Below are 24,249 nucleotides of genomic sequence, written 5' to 3' on the forward strand. Positions count from 1 at the left end.
CCCGGGCTTCCTTCCACCTCCTTTCATCTCAAAGGTGTCTTAGTGTGTGTTCTTCCTTGTGCCTAGGACGCTGTGGCCTCCCACCCACCGTGGAATGGAGAGGAGGCCTGGGTGGGATCTTGTACCTAAGTTGTGCGAGTGGAAACCCAGACCCGGTGAAAGGCAGGAGGAGCTGGGCGCGGGTAGGCAGGGCAGGGGGTTCAGAGCCGTGCTCGAGCCGGAGACCAGCCGAATCCCTCTGGAAGTGGCTCTTGGGTGGCTCCTCTCCAGCTCGGGGAACAGTCCTGACGTGTCTTTGAAGATAACACTTTCAGATTCCTGCTGCACCTCGATCACCCTAATTCTGGAGATGGTCTTTGTTGCTGAGCAATGCCAGATTTGGACTCCTGCTGTTCTCAGCGAGATCTCCACTCTCCCCCGGGCCAATCCACCACCTCATTCCAGAGGTATTAGTTAGATGCCTACTGTGTGCCTGGCAACGTGCTCGGTGCTAAATGAATACAGAGATAGAAGTCAAATCCCTTCCTTTCAAGATAGATGGTTTTTTTCTCTGCCCCACACCCCCGTCTTTTAGGTAGTAATACTGCTGAGAATTAGGAAAGTTTGAAATCTTAATAGCCAATGAAACTGCTTACATTATTAACATCCTTTGAGAGAGGCATGGGTTTAAGAATTTGGTTGAATGTTCTTTCTGCCCATTGCAATTTGAAGATTAATCTGACATGCTTGCTCAAGGGACTAAAATATTAAAAGCTTGGAACACTAGTTTATTGAAGTTTTTATCTCAAAGGTTTCAAACAATTTGGTGTAAGGAAATAGGAATTTAAAAACTCAAGCTCAATATGTTGATATCAGATAGCTTTTGCATTTGACATTATGGAAGAACTTCATTTCCTGGAAGCTACCCAGATTCTGAAATTCACTACCACTGAAGCATCTAATTCTACTTCATTTCTCCAAGAATGAGCAAAATTTCATTATGGGATTTTTTACTCTGGCAGTTTTTCAAATACTTTCTCTCCTCCCTGCTCCTTTCCTTGTTTAATGGAAATTGGTTAGAATAGGAAACTAGTTGGGAGTTGGTATGAAGGCTCCTTCCTTAGCATATTTTAAGGACCTTTTACTTTAAAAAATTTCTAATTGTGTAGTATTTTAGATCCTAGCTCCTCTGTTTGAGCTCAAAACAGCTTTTTAATTAATTATGACTTTCAGACTTCCTGGCAGACAAGACTATTATTTCAATGAGAGACGAATTTTGCTACATTGTATCCAAAGTTGTACTTTTTGTATTGAGACATTTATGTATTAATTCCTGAATGACCCCAAGGAGTTTGCTAGTCTGATTTTCAGCTTCCATGTCAGTGAAACTAGACACGTTGATTATCACACAGGGGCACCTAAAGAATCTTCCATAGGGACCGGCAGTCTATTTGACCAGTATGTGTAAAAGTCTCAGTGAATAGACGAAGAGTTTGGGAGGAATTAGAGATTATGGAAACTAAAAATAACCGGATTTTTGCTTAGTGATGAAATGCTGCTGCTGCTATAGACCCTACCTGCATTACAGTGCTATAGACCCTACCTGGATTACAGTACTGAGGTCTCACCTCTATAGGAAATCCTCAGTCTCTCTCTACTCTGGGATGTAGGAAAATTCCACCTTGGCTATTTGAACATATGGTTTCTGTTGCACAAGTGATTCTTTTTCCTTAGTGATGGACCATGAACATTTATTTCTCTCTGAATCACAAGTTGTCAGATAACCACCCTGCACTGTTTTGTTTTTTTTTTAATTTAAACTTTTCATGGTAGGTTTTTTTCCCCCCCAGTACCACTCTTTATAATCCTTTTACTCTTCTTCTCCTTGCTCTCTCCCTGGTATGCTAAGTTACTTTTTTGCTCTAGATGTTGTGGGAAGGAGTGGTTGTGGTTTATGTGAGGTGCCCCCCATGGAAAGTTATAGGGATAAAGTTGAAGGGATGTCCACTAACATCTTCCTCACCGAGAAGATTGAATTAGTAGTCTGTCACTGGAATGCCTGTGTACAGCATTCTACAGTCAACTAGATTAGCCTGGATAATGGAGGGTACATTTCCACAATGCAAAATGGCAGATAATCTATTGCTACATAATGGGAACAAGGTTCTTTAAATAGGGCTGACTCTAAGCAAAATCGAGAAGTAGGTGGTGTTTTAGTTCCTTAGTCTCTTTGCTTTTGGTCTCCCTGAAAGTCCCCCTCCCCATTTCTCACAGGGGTTAGTGTCTTTGTAAGTCATGTAGTGAATAAGAGCAAGAGCTCTGGATTCAGATGGATATGTCTCTTTTATGTAACCAAGAGTGGCTCTTACTTCCTAGTAGGCAGGTGTAAGTTACTCTTTCTGAGCCTCAGACTCTTCATCTTTAACGCATAGGTAGTAATTAGTACTCTCTTAGAGAGAGGTGTTATGAGAAATGAAGGAGCAAATGTATGCAAAATACTTAGCACAGTATCTGCTGGTATATTAGTACTTGATGTGCAGATATATAGTCATACTTAACATTAGTTGTTAATTGCAATAACAGTATTTCCTGAATCAAGGTCTTCTTTTATGAAAGGATCTGAGGTGACTTCCTTAGAGCAGCTCATTGTAAAATGGGTCACCTTATTTTAAAGAGATGCCAGTTTTAAATTTAAATTTAAATTGTAATTAATTAATTAGTTTAAATATAATTTATTGCCAAGTTGGCTAACATACAGTGCATACAGTGTGCTCTTGGTTTTTTTTTTTTTTTTTAATTTTTAAAATTTATTTCTAGGAGTGAGAGAGAGAGACAGCGTGAGCAGGGGAGGGTCAGAGAGAGAGGGAGTCACAGACTGAAACAGGCTCTAGGCTCTGAGCTGGCAGTCAGCACAGAGCCCGACGCGGGGCTCAAACCCACGAACTGCGAGATCATGACCTAAGTGAAAGTCGGACGGTTAACCGGCTAAGCCACCCAGGCGCCCCTGTGTGCTCTTGGTTTTAAAGTAGATTCCTGTGATTCATTGCTTACATAAAACACGCAGTGCTCATCCCAGCAAATCTCCTCCTCAATGCCCATCACCCATTTTCTTCTCTCCTCCCCCTCTCCCCCTATCAACCCTCAGTTTGTTCTCTGTATTTAAGAGTCTCTTATGGTTTGCATCCCTCCCTCTCTGTTTGTAACTATCTTTTTCCCCTTCCCTTCTCTCATGATCTTCTGTTAGGTTTCTCAAGATCCACATATGAGTGATAACATGTGATATCCTTCTGTGCCTGACTTATTTCACTTAGCATAATACCCTTCAATTCCATCCGCATTGCTGCAAATGGCAGGATTTCATTTTTTTCTCATTGCCAAGTAGTATTCCATTGTATATATATAAACCACATCTTCTTTGTCCATTTATCGATTGATGGACATTTAGGCTTTTTCCATAATTTGACTATTGTTGATAGTGCTGCTGTAAACATTGGGGTACATGTGCCCTGATGCATCAGCACCACTATATCCCTTGGGTAATTCCTAGTAGTGCTATTGCTGGGTCGTAGGGTAGTTCTATTTTTAATTTTTTTGAGGAACCTCCACACTTTTCCAGAGAGGCTGCACCAGTTTGCATACCCACCAACAGTGCAAGAGGGTTCTCGTTTCTCCACATCCTTGCCAGCATCTATTGTTTCCCGAGTTGTTAATTTTAGCCACTCTGACCGGTGTGAGGTGGTATCTGAGTGTGGTTTTGATTTGTATTTCCCTGGTGATGAGTGATGTTGAGCATCTTTTCATGTGTCTGTGATTATTTGTGTTGAGACAGAATCCTAAATTCCAAACTTAAGAAATAAATGGAAAATTATGGACATTTGGGCATCAACTGGTGGAAAGCACACAATACTCTTGGGTATATATTCTGTTGGTGACAAAAAGGAAACCTGTCTGGAGGGGTGCGGGAGCAATAGAGAATGTCTAGGGGACACCTGGGTGGCTCAGTCACTTAAGCCGCTGACTCTTGGTTTTGGATCAGGTCATGATCTCAAAGTTTGTGAGTTTAAGCCCCTTGTCTGCCCTGACAGTGCGGATCCTGCTTGGGTCAGGATCCTCCCAATCCCTCTCTCTCTCAGCCCTTCCCCTGCTTACATACCCACACTCTTGCAAAATAAATACATAAACTTTAAAAAAGGGAAAGAAGAGGGAATAACTAAGACCAAAGGCAGAAGTGGAAAGCCAACTCTGAAAGGAGATGGTTTAGATGGAGGAGCCATCATATGGACTGTATATGCCCACGAAGGGACAAGGTCCTGGGGCTGGCAGTTTGGATCCATCACAGAGGGCTTTTTCCAACACAGAGATTGGTTAGAGTAAAATAGGAAGCGAATCAGAAGGTGGCACATATGAGTGACCTCTTCAGTCATATCACTGATGATTTCTTCTCGTTGTTTTTCTTCTGTTTCTTTCCCAACTACAACTATCTTTTTGGTAGGTTAATTAATTAATTAATTAATTAAAAAGAGCACGTGTGAGCAGGGGAGAGAGGCAGAGGGAGAGAGAGACTCTCAAGCAGGCTATATGCTCAGCACAGAGCCCGAAGCCGGGGTTGATCCCATGAGCCGGGAAGTCATGACCTGAGCTGAAAGTCTGGTGTCCAATTGACTGATCAACCCAGGAGCGCCTCTTTTTTAATTATTATTATTCTTGTGCTGCCTTCTTTATTACTGTTTTTCCTTATTTTATTTGCATGTTCAGGTCTTTAGAAGACTAATTGTTAGCATTGTTGAGTATGGATAGAGTCATAGAATTTTATGGCTAAAGAGGACTGGAGAGTGACCGAGTCCTACACAATATATATGGCAAATGGGCAGCATAATCCTAAGGAAGTGAAGTGATGTATCTAAGCCTTCTTTAGGGAACTTGAATCTTCATTTTAATAATTTATATTTGATGTGTTGCTTATTGTTTTTCTGCTTCCTATGGAAAGGATAGTGCAGAGTGTTTTAAGCTCTTAGTTTGTGCCAGGTACTGTGATAGACTAGGAATACTGCTTTGAACGGTGTCAGCCCTACGGAGGTCATACTATTAGGAAGAAAGACCCTGATCTTCTTTGCTGCGTGAGTATCACTCTCATTCTTAAACAATGCTGGCAAGAGATTCTGTCCGTACCGTTTGTAGGGCAAGGTAGTGATTTTTCCCTTTGGTGACTTGCTGTCTGTCGGTCCTGTTAGAGTATTTGGGATCTAGTGCGTGTTGTAGTAGATAGGGCCTTCTGTGTTGTAGATGATACAAACCTGACTCAAACTCCGTTCAGCCGGGGGTTATTATTATTGGCTCAATAACCAGACCGTAGGAAACGTAGGGGTAGAGTTGATTTCAAGAATGATTGGAACTGGAGGTTTTGGGTCTTTATTCCCATACTCCTTTGGATATTGATCTCATTCTATCAAATCAGCTTATTCCATTAAATGGGTAAATGGCTGTCATGTCTAATAGCTCCACAGGCCAAGAGGGTAGCAAGCCTTCTCCATGTTCCAATTGGAAATGTTGGGGAATGACTCTGAATAGTCCCCCTTGAAACTTGTGACTTTTCTTTCAGGCAGTCCATGGGGCCAGGGCAGGGAGAATTCCAGACCCACCTGTTATCACAGAACCATCTGTGGGGTGTGTGTGTGTGTGTGTGTAATGATAAGAAGGGGAGCTCACGTAGATACAGCTCCCACATGGACCATTGGGTTCTGGATAGTTCATTTCTTTCCAACTTGGTCAATTATAGGTGTAAGTAAACAAAAAATAAACTTTTGGATCTCTCCTTTGCATTGTTGCATGCAGGAATGTTTTAAAGTCAAGCTACAGCTCCAATTTATTCGCAGCAGCTGGAAACCATGTCACATAAGGAATGTTTTGGAGGAACCAATGGGATCTAATATGGAGGTGGCAAAAAAACAGATGTAAAAATTGCCTTCAAATACTCAAAAGGAGGCAGGTGTGCAAGTTGGAGGACGCTTGCTCTCTATTTCTTCAAAGGATAGAACTAGGGTACTTGGGATTCAAGTGGTTGGAGAAGGTTTCAACTCAGAGTAAGAAAGAACTTCCTAAACTCTGTAGCTTTCTAAAATGAGGATGGACTCTTTTGGCAGTGGCTTACTCCCCATCAGTGAAAACTTGAAACGTGCCTCATTAACCACTGGTGTGGTGAAAGGAATTCCTCCCTGAGGAAGGGCTTAGCCTCTATGGCCTTCTAGTTTAAGATTCTGTGTTCTAATCTAAGGTGAATTCAGGGTATCTTTCTTCTTCCCTCTTCCGCCTCGTGCAGAGAAAGCAAAACAAGACTCCCCCCCCCCCAAAAAAAAAGGACTACAAATGAAGTACTTAGTTCTCAAACATTTGTAAATGTTTCTACCAAGGAGACTTTCGGTAAAGCACAGTTCTGATGGTATTTTACACATTCAAGGCCAAAAGCAGTAGTCCTGTGTACTAGATTTTCTCTGCTTCTTCATAGTAAGTATAAAAAGGAAAGATGAGAGGGGCATCTGGGTGGCTCAGTTGGTTAAGTGTCCGACTTTGGCTCAGGTCATGATCTCACAGTTTGTGAGTTTGAGCCCCACACCAGGCTCTGTGCTGACAGCTAGCTCGGAGCCTGGAGCCTGCTTCCAATTTGGTGTCTCCCTCTCTCTCTGCCCCTCCTCTGCTTGCGCTCTGTCCCTCTCAAAATAAATAAATAAATAAATAATAAAAAATAAATAAACATTGAAAAAATTTTAAAATAGAAAAGGAAAGATGAGAAAATATAACACAACTTACCACCAAAAGCCATCACCACTTTGAAACATCATCCGGTTGTTGCTTTTTCCTTTAGACAGTGGGCTGAAATATATAAGGAGGCCGCAGAGCTCTCTTTCAGATTGCCTAGAATATTATGGCCCATACAGCCTTCTAAAGCATAATCTTTTTGATGTCTCTTCTAATTAGAAATGTTGAACTGCGAAGAAGGTTAATTTCTACCATCAGGGTTGTGTGCTGTGTGAAACTAAGGGATAAGAGATTGTTCCGTCTCTATGCCATATCCACTTACATGTTCATTACAGAGTCTCTGAAAAGATTGCTTCTGGTCCAAACCACCAGTATTTGCTGTAAATCAGAAGGAGGTTGAATTAAACACATTCCTTTCTTTTTTCTTTATCGAGGTGTAAAGATAAAACTGGAACCTGGCAAATGGTGATTGATGATTTATTTTTCTGCCTTTTTCTTGCTGGTTACCTTGGGATATTGGCAAGGGTTGATTTTTTTGGAGAAATACAAATGCTCATGCAATAATTGGAATCTAGGTAAATGTAGCCGCTAACAGTGTGGATTTGCTTAATCTTAAACTCTTGTATTATTACTCCCCAAAGCTAATTATTATCATCTCCTTTTGACTAAGGACAGTCAGAAGCTTATGGCATTTGAAAGTTACTTATGCTTGATAATGAATTAAACAGGTCTAATTGATACTGCCAAATCCTAATGTGATTTTAAGACTCATGAAATAAATTATTGGGCCAAGAAATAGGTTTAGTATGAAAACAGTGAAATGGGAATCCAAATTAATATTTTCTTTAAAGCATTTTTTAATGTTTTTTATTTATTTTTTGAGAGAAAGAAAGAGACAGAGAGCAAGCAGGGGAGGGGCAGAGAGAGAGGGAGACACAGATTCTGAAGCAGGCTCCAGGCTCTGAGCCGTCATCACCAAGCCTGACATGGGGCTCGAACTCATGAACCATGAGATCATGATCTGAACTGAAGTCAGATGCTTAACCAACTGAGCCACTAATTACTAATATTTTCTATTAATTAATTATCTTGTTTTTGAGCTTGGTAAGTTATGGATATTATATATAAATTCTTTGTTGATTTTAATTGGCCAGTAGAGCTTTAATTATAGCTAAGCATTCAACTGTGTGCTGGGAAGTGTACCAGACATTTAACTTAGATGATATTATTTGTTTATATCTTCCTCTAGCACATACAGTTGCTCAGTAAAACACATATAAAATTCCCAGCACAGAGACTGATCTATAAAAGATACTCCATAAATGTCAGCTAAAAGTCTGTGACATGTTCTAGATTACATGAAAAAATATCAGCATAACCTGACAAGATTGTGGTTCTTTAAAAGATGGAATGATCAAATGTTTTATAGCATGACTCTCTTACTTCAGGTGACAATTCTAATTGTTAGTAATTGCTTTCCATGATTAGAAAGAATGTCAACTCCCTTGATTCTCTAGAGGAGTGAAAGTAAGGATGGAAGCCAGTCCTTATTGGACTATTCTAGGAGTTTTCTCCTATGAGATAGTATCCTACAGGTCAGAAATTCATGTGGGTACAAACAGCCTCTTGGGAAGGTGAATCTCATTTACTGTAACTTTAGTAAAAAAAAAAAAAAAAAAAAATCAGCCTCTGAAGAGCCTGGGCTCTGTGATGTAGGTTGGGAGGCTGAGAAAAGTATAAATAATGTGGACTGGATTACTACTGGTTGAAGTCAGATGGTTGAGGTGGTTGTGATTGGGGACTGTAATATTGAAGAGTATGGGAAGGAGACCCTGGATTAGGAAAAAAAAAGTCCTCAAGGTAAATTGGAAGAAATCAATGACAACTTTACCAGTCACAGAAAATCACTGTGAGTTGGGCTGATGTCCAACTTGGGAGTGTAGTTAGGGCGATGTTTAAGAGCACGGGCTGTGAAATCAGAGGAGCTGGATTTTCATCTGGCTCACCCTCTTCCTCTCCTATAACCCTGAGTAAGAACAGTCACCTGCTCTGTACTTTGACTTCCTTCTCTGCAAAATGGGAGGCATAGTGGTACTACTCCTGGTGGGTGGTCACGGTGCACGTGGCAGCTTTGAAGGAAAGCCTGACACATGTAAGAGTTAGCCATGGGCTCATCTTATATATCCATGCTATTTTGTGTAAAAATAAAGTGATAGGTAAACCTGTACCATCCCCCCCTTTTTTTGAGAGAGAGAGAAAGAGAGAGAGAGGCAGAAGGAGAGGGAGAAAGAGCATCTTAAGCAGGCTTCATGCTCAGTGCGGAGCCTGATGGAAGGCTCCATCTCAGAATGGTGAGATCATGACCTGAACTGAAATCAGGAGTCGGACACTTGATCAACTGAGCCACCCAGGTGCCCCTGTACCATCCTTTTGACTCTGGAACTTCTCATCCTGAGAGATCAAAAATGAACCTGTAAGCTGTGATGCAGAAGAAAAGCCATAGATGATAAAGGTAAATGTTAATTCGTAAGCTGCCATGGACACTCAGTGGGCACTTAATGAATGCTCTTGAATGGAAACTTGCACTCTTCCTTTACTTCAGCATATCATTTTTTAAATGGGAAATTAATGAAACAGCAGCAAAAATGTTTAAACACACACAATTAAATTCATAAATGGAGCAGTCCTGCAGTGAAATTGAATTAGTTGCCTATGGGCACATAAATATTTGCAGTTCATTGCTATTATTAATATCTTAGCATGCTTTTATTAGTAAGTATTGTGCCATTTGTTGTCAGAACCTTGCATTTAATACTGTATGTTCACGGTTACCTCTGCATTCAAGTTTCTTTATAAACATACGAGGGTAGAAATGCTAACCTCCTTGCTCTCCTCCACATTTATTTGTTGGATTTTACAGAGTATTTCTTCCAAAGGAATCAAGGTTCTGAATGTCTGACCATAATAGTCAGATACTATTGGATGATAGTTTCTATATTTTGTGGACTCTAATTATGAACTTGTAGAATTTTATAGATTTGCTTAAAAAAGTGAAAACATAGAGCTAGAGAGAAGGGTACACGTGACTTTAAACATATATTGGTGGTAACTTAAGCTGTGTGTGGAAGTCTGAATGGAAGATCCCTATAGTATGGTAAAAAACAAGGTGACGTGCCTGGGGAAGCGAGAACAGACATCAATAATGTGGGGTGTAAATTAGAAGGTTGCTACGGAGGAGGGAGAGAAGGACAAAACTAGTCAAGGTGAAGAATGAAGTCTTAAAAAACCGAATCAGAGAGAGTATTGAAAGTGGAGGCCAGGAGTTTATTTTGCATGCAATGGTTGGTCTCATTAGTGCGTTTATGGGGAGTAATCCACCATCTATCCCTGCCTCCAAGGGCTGGTGTTGTTAACTCCTGTTAGTATTCTTTTGGTTACTTACATGTTCTTCTTCTCTATGACAGCTAGCTGTATTAGACAGGGTCCTGGTAGCTAACAGAGAGACACTCTGGGATTATGATGGGGCTAGTTATAGAGGTGTGGACTGGTTAAGGGCCACCATTGGATCTGGGGCTCCTTGTAACTACTAACAAGGGAAAACTTATTCTTTCTGGGTCTGACGTGGTGGAGGGAGAAGACCATACTGTTAGGATCCATTGTCTTGTGGGGCTTGTTAGGAGCCACAGCCTCAGAGGTAAGAAGGGCTTTCCCATAGGAGCTGCTTGTTCCAGAAGTATGGAGCCGAGGCCAAGAGAATGGGGTGGAGAGGAAATATCTTGATCACTTTCTCCTCACAATTGTCCATCTCCTTCCATTGTCTTCCATTGGCTGACTCCACTCAGGAACTGAACAATAAAAGAGCTACTTGATACACACCACATGTGCCTCACCAAGGCATAGAAAGATGGAGGATGGATTTGGGTTTGGGGGTTTGAGTTGGATGACCATGTGGAATAATTTGCACAGTGCTTTTAAACAGCTTCAGATTTCTTCTCATCCATTTTATGAACATCCTTTTCAATTTTACAAATAAGATCACTTACAAATATCTGTTCCTTTAGTACCTGGATCATGTGTTTTCTGTATGGACCATTGGTCTCCACCTAAAGAATGGTGAGTGCAGTAAAGGACACTCCACAGGATAGCAGTCACCATAGACAATGACCTTTTCACTGAATAATAGAAATGATGCTAAATTTGGGTGTTTTGTCGCCCCAGAATCAACTGATAATGGTTAACAGATTTGGGCAGTTTTACCTGTATTATGANTTATATTATATTATTATGTTATTCCTGTGTGTGGTATTTTATAAATTTGAAGGTATATAGCAAAATATTGCAAAACCGGCTGTAGTTTGCAAAAGCACACTTGTGAGATGAGATACTTGCCATTACATTTTCTTCCAAGAACATTAAGAACGTTAAAAGTAACATTAATGTGGCTTTCAGTCTCTGAGGGTGAATGGTGAGGAAAGAAAAAAAATTCTATCATATTTGGAACTGTTTTAATGTTTTCTGTTTTAATTTTAAAAATCTTTTGAAACACTATTTCCATATTTATTTTGGGGGAGATATGATATGCCCGTTACTATACATATGTGCAACTCTCTGCAAAACATTGTGGAATCTCCTAACACTAGGTACTGAAAAATAGTTAAAGTTGATATCTGAGAAAACTTGACATAAGAACTATCAATTCACTGTCTTAATTCCAAGAGTCAAAATGTCACGAGCAAAACAGGATTCAACATATGCATTTGTAGGTGACAGAAACAATATTCAGTACAATATCTGTCTCTAGTACATCTACTAAGCTTGCTGCATAGGCGTTGAGTTCATTTCTTCCATCCATGGCGGTGGGGGGGCGGGGCGCGGATTTTGCATTGCTGGGAACAACCTCATCCTTGAAGAATATACGTCCATCCTCTTTCACACACCTCCTTACATACAACACCGTTTTTTGTTATCTAGAATCCCAGTGTGTGATGGCTGGAGTCGGCAATGTTCTGTAAACATGAGGTTCATGTGCAGGCCCTTGCATCTGGGTGAAAGTTACTTGCCATGAGAAAATTGCCTTAGGAATTGTATTCTGCTGGCTCCGAATGTTGTTAACTATAAGGAGCCTGCACTCCATTCAACTGAATGTAAGGTGCTGTTAACTTAAAGATTCTGGGCGAGGTGTCAGAGAAAGTTTTCTTTCCCACATAGCTTCATCGAGTTTGTCATTCCGCCTTCCAAACATTCGATGAAAGAGGCAGATTAATGGATAGTTTTATTTCTAATGATTCTATTAAGAAACAGTTATATCAATACTTCTCTTGATAAATAAATATCAAAAGCATTGTGTATGAAAACGTCAGACAACATGAAGGAACTTCAGTACCACTGGAGCCATCAAATTTATTATCTGATGCGTATTTGATCTAAAAATATTTCTCACTTCTCACGGCCCATTCTTTGTCTTTTAAATTCAGACTTAAGCCTACAGCACCACTGCAGATAAATTTCTCTGCTTTGAAAGTTTTATTCTCCAAGTTCCCTATGTGTGCTATAAAGAATAATTAATGTAATGAAAAAATCAATAATGTGTATAAATTATTTAAGCTTTACTATCGTTGTAATTTTCCCTTCAACACTTATTGATCGGCAACAATTCATTTGTTAATTTCTTCCTAATAAGATATTCATTGTATTAGGTCTGTGGTAGTGCTGGCCCTGCACCGTCACAAATAAGTCATGAATTACTAATGATACACAGAACAAGTTGACCTACTAGTGAGTGCTGTAAGATGGAAAATAGGCAAAGGGGAGTCGTTTGAAATGTTGTCCTGTGGAAAGCCTGGGTAGTCAGACAGTGGCTAATAACTAAATGAGTAGACTCTTGCAGGATATTAATTTGTGCTTTAAAATTTTATGTGACTGTATTTTTTCCAGGGAAGAAAGTCTTAGCATTGGCAGACATTCTGCCTCAATAGCATTTTCTAGATCCAGTAAAATAAAGAGGCCAAGAACATATGTTCTGAAGCCCACCCGTAGGTTGAAATTCTGACTCTGTTACTTAGGATTATGTGACCTGGCACGGATTGCATAAGTTCTCCAGGGTTCGTTATCTTGATCCATAAAATGGATAAAAACATTCCTTTTTTTTTTTTTAAATATTTTATTTATTTCTGAGAGAGAGAGAGAGAGACACAGTGTGAGCAGGGGAGGGTCAGAGAGAAAGGGAGACACAGAATCTGAAACAGGCTCCAGGCTCTGAGCTGGCGGTCAGCACAGAGCCTGACGCGGGGCTCAAACCCATGAACCGCAAGATCATGACCTGAGTCGAAGTCGGCCGCTTAACCGACTGAGCCACCCAGGCGCCCCGGATAAAAACATTCCTATTTGGTGTTAGTGTTGGTTTCAGACTTTGGGAGTTTCCTGGGTGAAATTGGAAACACCCCTGTTCATGGAGGGCAAAGAAAGACCCAAGAAAGAGGCAGCCAACCTAGACTGGTAGGCAGGGGGTTTACTAAGGTTTACTAAGCAAGGGAATGAGACTGGTCTTTGGTGGCCCCAAGAGGAGAGCTCTCTGCACTTGTCTGCCAGAATCTTAAAGTTTATATAGAGACCTTAGCTGAGTTCAGTCCAGGTGGTCTCAACAGCTTAGTATCTCAAGGCTGCGTCCTAGAGGCAGCTCCTAGTGTGGGGATGTAGGCAGAAAGTGCGTTCCAGGGACCACGGGGTGCCTGGGAGACGCCTTCCATTGCCTGGGTCCAGCTTCTGCTGGCTCAGCCATTGGTCTAGATGACTTCCTTCGACAATTAGTAATGAGGAGCATGTGAGTTAATGCCCACCAACATTTACAGGTGTGTATGCTTCTTTTTAAAGCTCATTTTTAAATCCACGGTTCTTTTGTTTTGGGGAGGATGAGGGATAATCTTCCCAACTATCCGTAACAGTGCTCTGAACAAATTGGTTGTTAGATGCTGCTTCAGTAGTTGTCCACTGAATTTTTTCAGAAGAGTATGAAAAAAGTTTTGGAAACTCAAAAGAGCTTGGAGTCCCAAGAAATCAAACTGCCAAAATTCATGGCAAAGAGAACTTTTGTGTCAGCTCATTTGGAGCAAGGAGGAAGAGTGGTATCCTGAAAAGAGCTCTACATTTGTGATTAAGCAAGCACGGTTTGAATCTCAGCTTCATGGACTTGCTTACTTATTGACTGTGTGGACTTCCTGCCAACATTTAAGCTTCCTGAAGATAGTGACTATTTTGTTGCCCTCTGCATCCCCAGTGCCCAGAACAGTGCCTGGTCATAATGGCTGTCAAATAAATGTCGACTGAATAAATGGAGGGATGAAAGAAAACAAGCATAAGTAAAGTTACTAATTTATTGGACAATTTGGATAAGAGCTGTGTCCTGTCTCCTTTTTGGAGAGACTTTGGAGAGACTTTATACTTTGCAAAGTATAAAGTACTCTAAAAATTTAAATTTACTCTGACGGTGAGAAGCCTTTTGATATAGAATGGAAAAAGGAAGGAAAGTTGGATTTTGGAATTGCAATGAATATATAATTCAGCTTTTATAGAGAGTTTCAAAAATCAGGAATGACAAAGATGCATTTGAAAATATGCAGAATACACATTCAGCTCAACAATTTGTTCGAGTAATGAGCAATTTCCTTTAAACAGGACGTAATATATCATAAAAGATTTATCACAATGCTCAAGTTTTTCTCCTTAGACCATCAGGAAACTCTTTTTCCAGGGATGTGGCATAGATCAAGGTGTAAACGTTTCTCTCCCCCCCCCCATTGCTTTACTCTTTTGAGAAATCTATCCTATAATTGGTGTTTTTAATTTTGTATTCATGACTTTATCATTATTTTCATATGACCTCTATAAATTATAACTTTTGGTTAATATGTCCTCAAAGTGTGCTGAGAATGTAACTCATTTTCATTTAAGCTGATTAGCATGTGATAATCCATTGAGCTGTTCTCTACATACCTGCTTTTTAAAAAAAATTTTTAACATTATTATTGAGAGACAGAGCATGAGCAGGAGAGGAACAGAGAGAGGAGGAGACACAGAATCCGAAACAGGCTCCAGGCTCTGAGCTGTCAGCACAGAGCCCGATGCGGGGCTCGAACCCACAAACCATGAGATCATGACTTGAACCGAAGTTGGAAGTTTAACCAACTGAGCCACTCAGGTGCCCCACAACATACCTGCCTTTGAAGCTAATTACAGGGGAGCAAAAAGTTACTTTAGAAGAGAAAATAAAATCTAGAATCAAGAGTTTATATTCTATAATAATGATCAGTTAGAATAACTTTGCTTAGTAATGAGCTGGTTTTCATACGTGAGGTGTGCCTGGTCACTCTGAGGAGAATATACACATTTGCTTGGGTGGAGACTTAAAAGTATACAAAGCATCTGTGTTGGGCTAGAGTCTCAAAAATTTTTTAATGTTTATTTATTTTTGAGAGCGGTCGAGAGGGAGACAGAGCATGAGTGGGGGAAGGGACAGAGTTAGAGGGAGACACAGCATCTAAAGCAGGCTCCAGGTTCTGAGCTGTCAGCACAGAGACTGACTGATGTGGGGCCTGAACCCATGAGCAATGAGATCATGACCTGAGCCGGAGTCAGTCACTCAAGAACAGAGCCACCCAGGCACCCCTGGGCCAGAGTCTTGGAGGAAGTTCAGTAAACCGATGGAGAACCATGAGGGATGTGATGACCAGCAGTAGGAGGTGATCCAGAAGAGAGGGAGGGTATTAGCACTGTTGAACCATATGTTAACAGCAACCCTCTGAGACATGTAGAAGTATCCCCATTTTACAGATGAAGAATCTGAGTGTACTTATTAGGAAGCTATCAGCTGCGTTTAACAAAATCTCAAGTTCAAATTGGCCCAATAGTAAGACATTTCAAATCTCATAACAAGCCCAGAGAGAATTGGTTGATTCTGTCTTGATAGCATTGTCCAGATCTAGTAAAGCAAAGGGGCAAAGAACATAAGGTTTGGAGTCCAACCGTGGGTTTAAATCCTAACTGTGCCACTCACTGCCGTGTGACTTTGCACAGACTGCATGAATACTTGAAGCCTCAGTTTCTCAATCTGTAAAACAGTGATAAAAACATTCCTACCTGCTACTAGTGTTGAGGATCATAGGAGTTAATGCACACAGACCTTTGGAGGAATACCTGAAGCATAGTAAGCACTCATTATATGTTAGCTATTGTTATTTTACTGAGGACCCAGGTGTTTTTTCACACCTTTGTCCTGGCGCCTTAAACTTGTTGACTTGCAAATTTGTTGACTCATGGTTGCAAGAAGGCTGCAGCTGCTCAGGCAGAATTTCCTGGCCAAAGGGACAATATTTAGTACAGAAAGGTTCACTTTCTCACCCCTAAGCCAGTCGATGGCAATGGGAATAGGAGCTCCAGAATTTATCCCTAAGGATGGGGATAGCAGATAGCAGGACAAAAATCAAGGCTCTCTCAGCAGGGAAAGGGGGATGCATGTTGGAGAGCCTACCAATGGAACCTCCATCCTGTTTTAGAGAGACACATGGGATTAAATTGAAACTAGACTTCAAATCCAGGCCTCATTTCTAAGTTCTGGTCTGCCAGTTAGTCTAACTACATCTACGAAAAGTGTTAACATTTCTGTGATTAGTCAAAGATTATTCATTGATTCTTTTTTCCCATTCACTTCTTTGTTGGTTTAGTGAACTCTAACGTATGTTTATTGAGTGTCTACTACATATCAATCATATACAGTACACTTTGGGGGAAATTGGAGGGAGAAGAAATAGTAATTATTGCTGATACATTTTAATTTCTTACTCTGCTTTAGGCTAAGCACTTTACTATGTAAGTACTTGCATTCAGTAGGTACTCTTATCATCTTCATTGTTCAAATGAGAAAATGAGGCTCAGGGATGTTAAGTGGCTTGTCTGAGGCTACAGAATTAATCATTGGTGGAGCAGTGGGGTATTTTAGCTGAGGTGTATCTGATTTCAGAGCCATTTCTTTATGTTGTTGTTGTTTGAGCAGAAAGTAGCAAGTAGTTATTATTTTTATTCAAGTATAATTAACATAAGGTGTTATGTTGGTTTCAGTGCTCACTAAGATAAATGTACTGTAGAACCATACCTCTTAATCTCTAGACTGTGCTGATACTGTGTATCTATGACTGCTGTCCAGATAGGTAGTAACAATACCAGCAGGAGCAAGGCAGAACCGAAGCAGAGCTAGGTGGGTCATTACAACCATGTTTTCTAGTTTTTGTATTGTATTCCTTGACATCTGGGGCCTTACTGACCCTGGAGGGCTTGCCCCTCCCAGGATTAGCTAATTTCTGGAGATATAGTACATGACCATGACTTTGAGCATGTCTTGCACATGAAAACCAACTAACTCAGAGCCCATATCCCCAGGCATTTCCTTTATCAAGCTCTTATACTCATGCCCACTATCCCCGCCCCCGCCCCGTGCTAATCACCTGAGGGCCAGGTACCAGACACTTAAGCACAGCTGCTTTGCTTCAGAGCCCACAGCGGTTACTCAAAAGCCGGCCCTAAACCCACTTACCCTGCCTCCCTTGTTCCTTCCCTCAGAAACCACAAGAAAGCTTTTGTCCAAGTTTTCCCCTTGCCTCTTCTGCCACCTACCTGACGCTGGCACTTCCTACGTGGCCTGGTGTGGCATGCTGTGCCTTCCTCTGCCAGGGCTCTGTGAGTATACGAAACTCCTTCCTTCATAACAATCTACTGTGTTTGCCCTTCTTACCATAAATGATTAAAATAAATCCCTGAGTATCCTTAAAACAGCTATCGAGACTGCAACTCAATTATAGGACAACGAATCTAGTTATTAAAAGACATAAAAGTGGTAAAAAGAAGATTCAGAAGCAGAGTCAAAACAAGTGATCAGAGTACAGATGCAAAGTCAAGTTGGGACTGGGTCCTGGATTAGACTAGTCGTTGCCCTCACATCCATAGCCAGGACTGTGGATTGGTTGCCGAGACTGGGGTGGGGCCAGGTCTTCAGGTCAGATGGTTCTGAGCTGCCAGGGGACGTGGATGTGGGAGGACAGAGAGAGGAAAGCGAAGGGCTGGAGAACCGTGACCTCAAGTGATCCCTTATCATCTCAACAATGTTGTGAGGGCGCCTGGGTGATTCAGTCGGTTGAGCACCGTACTTTGGCTCAGGTCATGATCTCATGGTTCATGATTTCGAGTCCTGTGTTGGGTTACTAGTGGACAGCTCAGAGCCTGGAGCTTTTTCAGGTTCTGCATCTCCCTCTCTCTCTGCCCCACCCCTGCTTCTGCTCTGACTGTCTCAAAAATAAATAAACATTAAAAAAATTGAATAATGTCATGACAACATCGACTAGTTGACAAGAGTGATGTAATATTTAATTTTTAAAAAGCTTTTATTTTAATTACATTAGTTAACATATAGTGTTGTATTAGTTTCACGTATACAATATAGTGATTTCAATGTTTCCACACAACACCCAGTGCTCATCACAAGTGCCCTTCTTAATCCACATCACTTATTCTACCCATCTCCCCACACCCCTCCACTCTGGTAAACATCATTTTGTTCTCTGCAGTTAAGATTCTGTTTCTTGGTTTTTCTCTTTCTCTTTTCCTTTGCTCTTTTGTTTCTTAAATTCCACACATGAGTGAAATCATATGGTATTTGTCTTTCTCTGACTGACTTGTTTCATTTAGCATTAAACTGTTTAGCTCCATCCATGTCATTACAAATGGCAAGATTTCATTCTTTTTTATGGCGGAATAATATTCCATTGTATGCATACAGCACATCTTTATCATTCATCGATCGTTAGACATTTGGGCTGCTTCCATATCTTGGCAATTGTATATATGGTACTGCAAACATAGGGGTGAATGTATCCTTTTGAATTAGTGGTTTTGTTATTTAATTTTATCTTGAAGTAGTTTTATTTCTAAACTTTTTTGAATGTTTATTTATTATTGAGGCAGACAGAAACAGAGCGTGAGTGGAGGAGGGGCAGAGAAAGAGGGAGACACAGAATACGAAGCAGGCTCCAGGCTCTGTGCTGACAGCTCGGCGTCTGAGACAGGGCTGGAACTCACAAACTGTGAGATCATGACCTGAGCCAAAGTCAGACTCTTAACCGACTGAGCCACCCAGGCATCCCTGAAGTGGTTTTATTTCTATAGGTAGCTGGCTAGATTGATTGACTGGCTGATTGATTGATTCATGACTGTACGTAGCCCAGTAGTGGGCACTGTGGAGGACACAGACTGGAGAGGAGACCTGATCCTGGCTTTGAAGGGATGACATACACTTATGTAAGGCATAGAGAACATGACTTGGAAATATTTACATTCAAGTCAACTCATAGTTTTGTATTCAGAACTACATATACAATTTCTAAAGAAGATGTGCTATAAGAAAGAGTATGAGTATTTTCCGTAATAAACAAGTACATAATAAAGGGTTTGAAATGGCTGAAGAGGTAGTAATATTGGGATGGATGTAGGGTAATTTATAGAGGACTCCAAATGTATGCTGGATTGCAGAGATTCTTTTTTATTCAGTAACACATTTAGAATTCCCTTAAGTTCTTTAACAGTGATGGTTTTACCAACACGTCCACAGATTCTCAGACACTCTTCTCTTCAAGAGCTAAAGCTTAATTCCTCTCTCACCCCCCAGGATTGACTTTAGTGACTTGGTTCTAATGAATAGAATACAACCAAAGGCATGAGATGCTGCTTGAGAGGTTAGGTTATAAAAGGACTGTGGCTTCTGTATCGCCGTTCTTTCTCTCTCCCTCCCTCCCTTCTCCCCTGTCGTCTCTGGCTCTGGGTCAAGTTTTGTTCTGAGCACCCTCTGGGGAGGCTCACAGGGCAAGGAACTAAAGCCTTCTGCCAACAGCAGTGTGAGTGGGCCTGGCAGGGGATTGTCCAGCCCGTCTCGTCTTCAGAGAGTGCCACCTTGCAAGTGCCCCAGAGCCATGTTGGAATGCTAGCAGGAACGATAAAGCAAAGCTGGGTGATTGTAGGAGCGATGTTTTTAAGACAATGACAGATGATCCAGTCATAGAACACAGGATCTCATCTATCTTCTCTTTTTAACAGAAATGAAGGCAGAGTATTTGAGTACAGACCCAGGAAGGTTGGTGAACTGAGAGTTGAAAGATGAGGTCGTTCTAATCTGATTGAATCTCTTTTCTCTATGACGCACACAGCAAGGTCATGAGCTGAGAGAGGGGCAGAGAGGAACAAATGTTGGAAACTTGAGGAGAGCATAGAAGGTGTAAATAATTATCTCAGAAGTTGGGAAAACAAATTTCCTGGGAAGTAAGCTGTCTGGCAGTATTGAGTTGTGTTCTGAGACCTGTGATTATAAATTTGAAACTAGTCCAGTCAGCAAGGTTCTGTGATTTTCTTCAGCAACATTAAGCTGCTCTGGTAGATATGTGGAGTCAGTACATGGGGTATGTAACCAGGATTGGGGCTTTACCAACAGAGGAACAAGACAATTATGGTTGTGAGGAGGCATATATAGGGCCAGATCATGCAATCCAGAGTGGTTAGGAGATACACGAGAAGAGAGGGGAAAGGTGAATGGCGTGGGTTAGGGTTGATGGCATAGGTCTGTCTGGGGAACTGGAGGAGGGGAGCTGGCCGGTGGTGTAGCTGTGCTGGACTGTAGGAGCTGATGGTCGGGGCACAGGCCGTGTGAGACTGACACGCTGGAGTGGGTGCTGTCATTGTGTGATCTATGTGAGTTAAGTGCTGAGGTGCGGCAAGAAGTGATTCCTGGAGTTAAGAAGGTCAAAGAATGGCTGGGACAAGATGTTGGGTGGATTATTCCTGCGGATGTTGAAGTCAAGAATGATGATAGATGTAGAGCTGGAGAGGAGGGTAAGGAGCCTGGCGCTGGGGGTCGCAAAGTCCGTGGTGTTAGCACCGTGGGTCCAGGGTGACAAAGAATGACATGTGCTCCAGAAGAGTGTGGGTGTGTAATTCTTCAGGTCAGGCTTCTAAGCTGTTCAGTTTTTAGGATTTTGAGGAACAAAGAAAGAAAGAGATAAAAGAGAGAAGAGAGTAGGACACAGAAATAAGAGAAAAAGAAGCCAGAACAGGATGTTAAATAAGGAGGTACAAGAACCTGAAGATTGCTCTGTGCAAAAGGGCAAAAGCTTCCTATCCTTCAATATCCCGTTAGGGTGATAGTCCCCACTAGGGACTCCTATGCAAGGAGGTCAGAGTGCAGCTTTCCGTGAGAGGTTAGGACCTGTGACTTCCACTGTCCTTACATCTATCAGTTGATCACAATTATCAAGACACGGTTTTGTGCCTTGATAAAACCTTCTCTTTTTATGAAAGCAGTAATGGGAATATTTGCAAAGTTTCTTGTCTAAAAGCATTTAGACATTTTAAACCTTGGTATCAATGGGACCAAGATTCTGTTATCTGAAAACTTTCCTTATGAGAGACAGCTCTGTCCCTGGATTGCCAGATACGCAAGGTTTTTCCAGTGGGCAGATGACCTCACAGGAAATACGATCTTGACCATTGGCTGTGAGCTGGGCCTCAGAATCTGCAAACAAACCATGACTCAGCAGATCACAGTCAGTACTTGAGTAGGTAGGTTTCTGAGAAATAAAGGTTTCTTGAGGAGGCAGCTCTCATTCATAAAAGAGGGTTAGTCTGTTTCAGAACATTCGTGGTTTCCGTGGGATGGACTAGGAGAACTTGTTAGGGAATAATTATTATGATTTCTAAAAGGTTATGCATTGTTTATATGTTTATACCTGTCCTTCATAGGTAGATTGGGCTGTGTTTTTTCTAAAGCTTGATTCTTTCCACATTCGGAGAGCTATTAACATTGAATCAAGGGACGCCTGGGTGGCTCAGTCGCTTAAGCGTCCGACTTTGGCTCAGGTCATGATCTCATGGTTTACGGGTTCGAGCCCCATGTCGGGCTCTGTGGGGAAAGCTAGTTCAGAGCCTGGAGCCTGTTTTGGATTCTGTATCTCCCTCTCTCTCTGACCCTCCCCTGTTAACGCTGTTTCTCTCTCTCCCAGAAATAAATAAAACATTAAAAAAAATTTAAATAAAACATTGAATCAAAATCTGATATCCTCTTCTGTTCTGGAGAAGGGCTGAGGGCAGGACAATAAATTATACTGGTGTTCGTGACTTTGAGGTATCAGAGACCTCAGGGGGCACCAAGGAAGGGCCTAGAAATGAAGATCCAAAGTGGCCCAAGAAATCGAGACTAGAAAGGTATAAATGGTGGGTGGGCACACTAACCAATATTTAAGTGCTTATACTTCATGTTTAGCCATAGGACACGTATGGGTGTGCAGAGGGGGCTAAGGCTCTGGTGATATATTTACAGAAAGAAAAAAAAATTCTTTTTGGATGAAAGTAAATAACCTGAGCTGCTGAGACACAAGGAAAGGAAGTTGGAATTGCTAGGTGCTGGCCATGCACTGGAAATAAAAAGGGAATCCGACATGGTCTCTGTCCTCAAGGACCTTACAGATGGACTGAACACTGGCCAGTTTTACGATTGTATCAAGGGGAGCTATGTGCTGGGCTTGGGGAAGTGGGAGCCAGGTAAGGAGAGAGGCGTGGTCGGCAAGGGCAGGACAGACCCCTCCCCCCACCCAGGAAGCGGAGTAATTAGAAAGGGTGGTGAGAACTTAGGGGAGAGAGCAGCTGATTGTGCCAGGGGTGAATATATGACCTGGGAAGTTACGATGCTGGAGCCAGACATGAGGGGTGTCCCAGATGTTTCTCCATGACATACTGTTTGCTGCACTTTGACTAGTTATTACATTGTACCATAAGTGATTTATTACTGAAAATTTTAGCAGTACCAAAGTTTACGAAAAATGATTATATTTTCCTTTTAAATTAAAGAGGACTCAAGGTGACCTATGGGATCTCTCTCACGTTCTGTGATCCTTTCTTAAGAGGGATTCAGAGGGACATATTTACAGTGTGTCCTGAAGGGAAAAGGTTGATTACTCCGTCTTCAGCATATATAATTAGGAACAGATGAACAATACTATTCAATTATCATATAGCTTAATTACTTGTGAATGTGCATATTAAGGTACATAACCTTCTCAGGCTAACTGCCTACCTCCAAAGACAATTTGAGGTGGATTACAGAATTAAGATAGGACAGTTAAAAATATGAGTAAAATGAACACCAATTAAAAGGCGGAAAGATGTGTGTGCCAGGCATCTAAGTTTAGTTCATTTGTGCAGTTCGACATGAACTTAAGCTTTTAATATCTTGGATGCTAAGACAAAAAATAAACTACATTTTTCCCCTTTTTAAAAATATTTATTTTGAGAGACAGAGACAGACAGAGAGCAAGCAGGGCAGGGGCAGAGAGAGGGAGACACAGAATCCAAAGCAGGCTCCGGGCTGTCAGCACAGAGCCTGACATGGGGCTTGGACTCACAAACCACAAGATCATGACCTGAGCTGAAGTCGATGCTTAAGCCGAATGAGCCACCCAGGCACCCCCCAAAATAAAATACTTAGAGAGCCTTTGTCATTGGTTTACGTTTGTCTCAGGAAAAAAAAAACCCACAACAACTTCTTTTTTCTGACCTCGGGAAGGAATTTATTGCTTAAAGGGACATGGGATGATGTCACGAACAATGTTTTCATGGTGGTTTTGCCAGAAATACAGAAACATTCTTCAAAGGGCTGTTACTTACATCAATTCTATCAAATAGAGATTTTGGTATATCACTAATAAGACACTAAAGAATACAATGAAATGAAAATCTCATTTAGTATAGTGACAAAGATACAAAATACTTAGGAATTGCTTTATTAGGAAATCACTGTGACCTGCATAAACAAAAATACAACACATTCCTGGAGATATTCTTGAAGCATGAATGAATATTGTTTCCTCAGTGGGAGAATGAATATTGTAAAGACCGCATATTTTTAGTAAGTCCATTTATAAGTTCAGAAATTTAAAAATTTGCTAGACTCTTTCATGACAAAATCATTTGAAAACATTCTGAAAAAAAAAACAATCACAGGATACTAGAAATATTTCTAAAGAAGAAAAGTACTGAGGTGAAGTTAGTCACACATATATACCATTTTAGAACCAATAATAAAATAATAATAAAAACTGCGAAAAGTGATGCATGAACAGGAAAAGGAAAAACAGGACTTGAATAGGATGAAAAGCTCTAGAAATCGATACAGTCATATTTGTGAACTGCATGTGGGATGTAGTGTTATTGCAGAGTAGGGTAAGGAATACCCATTTAATAACCAATTGCCCAACAACGTTTAGAAACACAGCGAAGCGAACTCTTTTAGATCTGTGTCTCATACAATAAACTATGTTCTGGGTGAATTCAATAGTTAAACATAAAGATTACTGTAAGCTTGGGAATAATATAAAATTGGACGTGTGGGAGTACCTTGGAGAGAGGGATCCTTTCCAAAATATGAAGAGAGAACAG

The 24,249-nt window shown here is 41.1% G+C and overlaps 1 protein-coding gene across 1 annotated transcript in view; it reads left to right on the top strand.

Annotated features, from left to right (window-relative positions):
- Positions 1–24,249, top strand: part of HS6ST3 (heparan sulfate 6-O-sulfotransferase 3) — a 638,376-nt gene that overhangs the window by 657 nt on the left and 613,470 nt on the right. The window lies entirely within an intron of this gene.

Source organism: Crocuta crocuta, unplaced genomic scaffold (assembly GCF_008692635.1).
Source record: "Crocuta crocuta isolate KB4526 unplaced genomic scaffold, BGI_CrCroc_1.0 scaffold31, whole genome shotgun sequence".
In the NCBI taxonomy this organism is placed as follows: domain Eukaryota; kingdom Metazoa; phylum Chordata; class Mammalia; order Carnivora; family Hyaenidae; genus Crocuta; species Crocuta crocuta.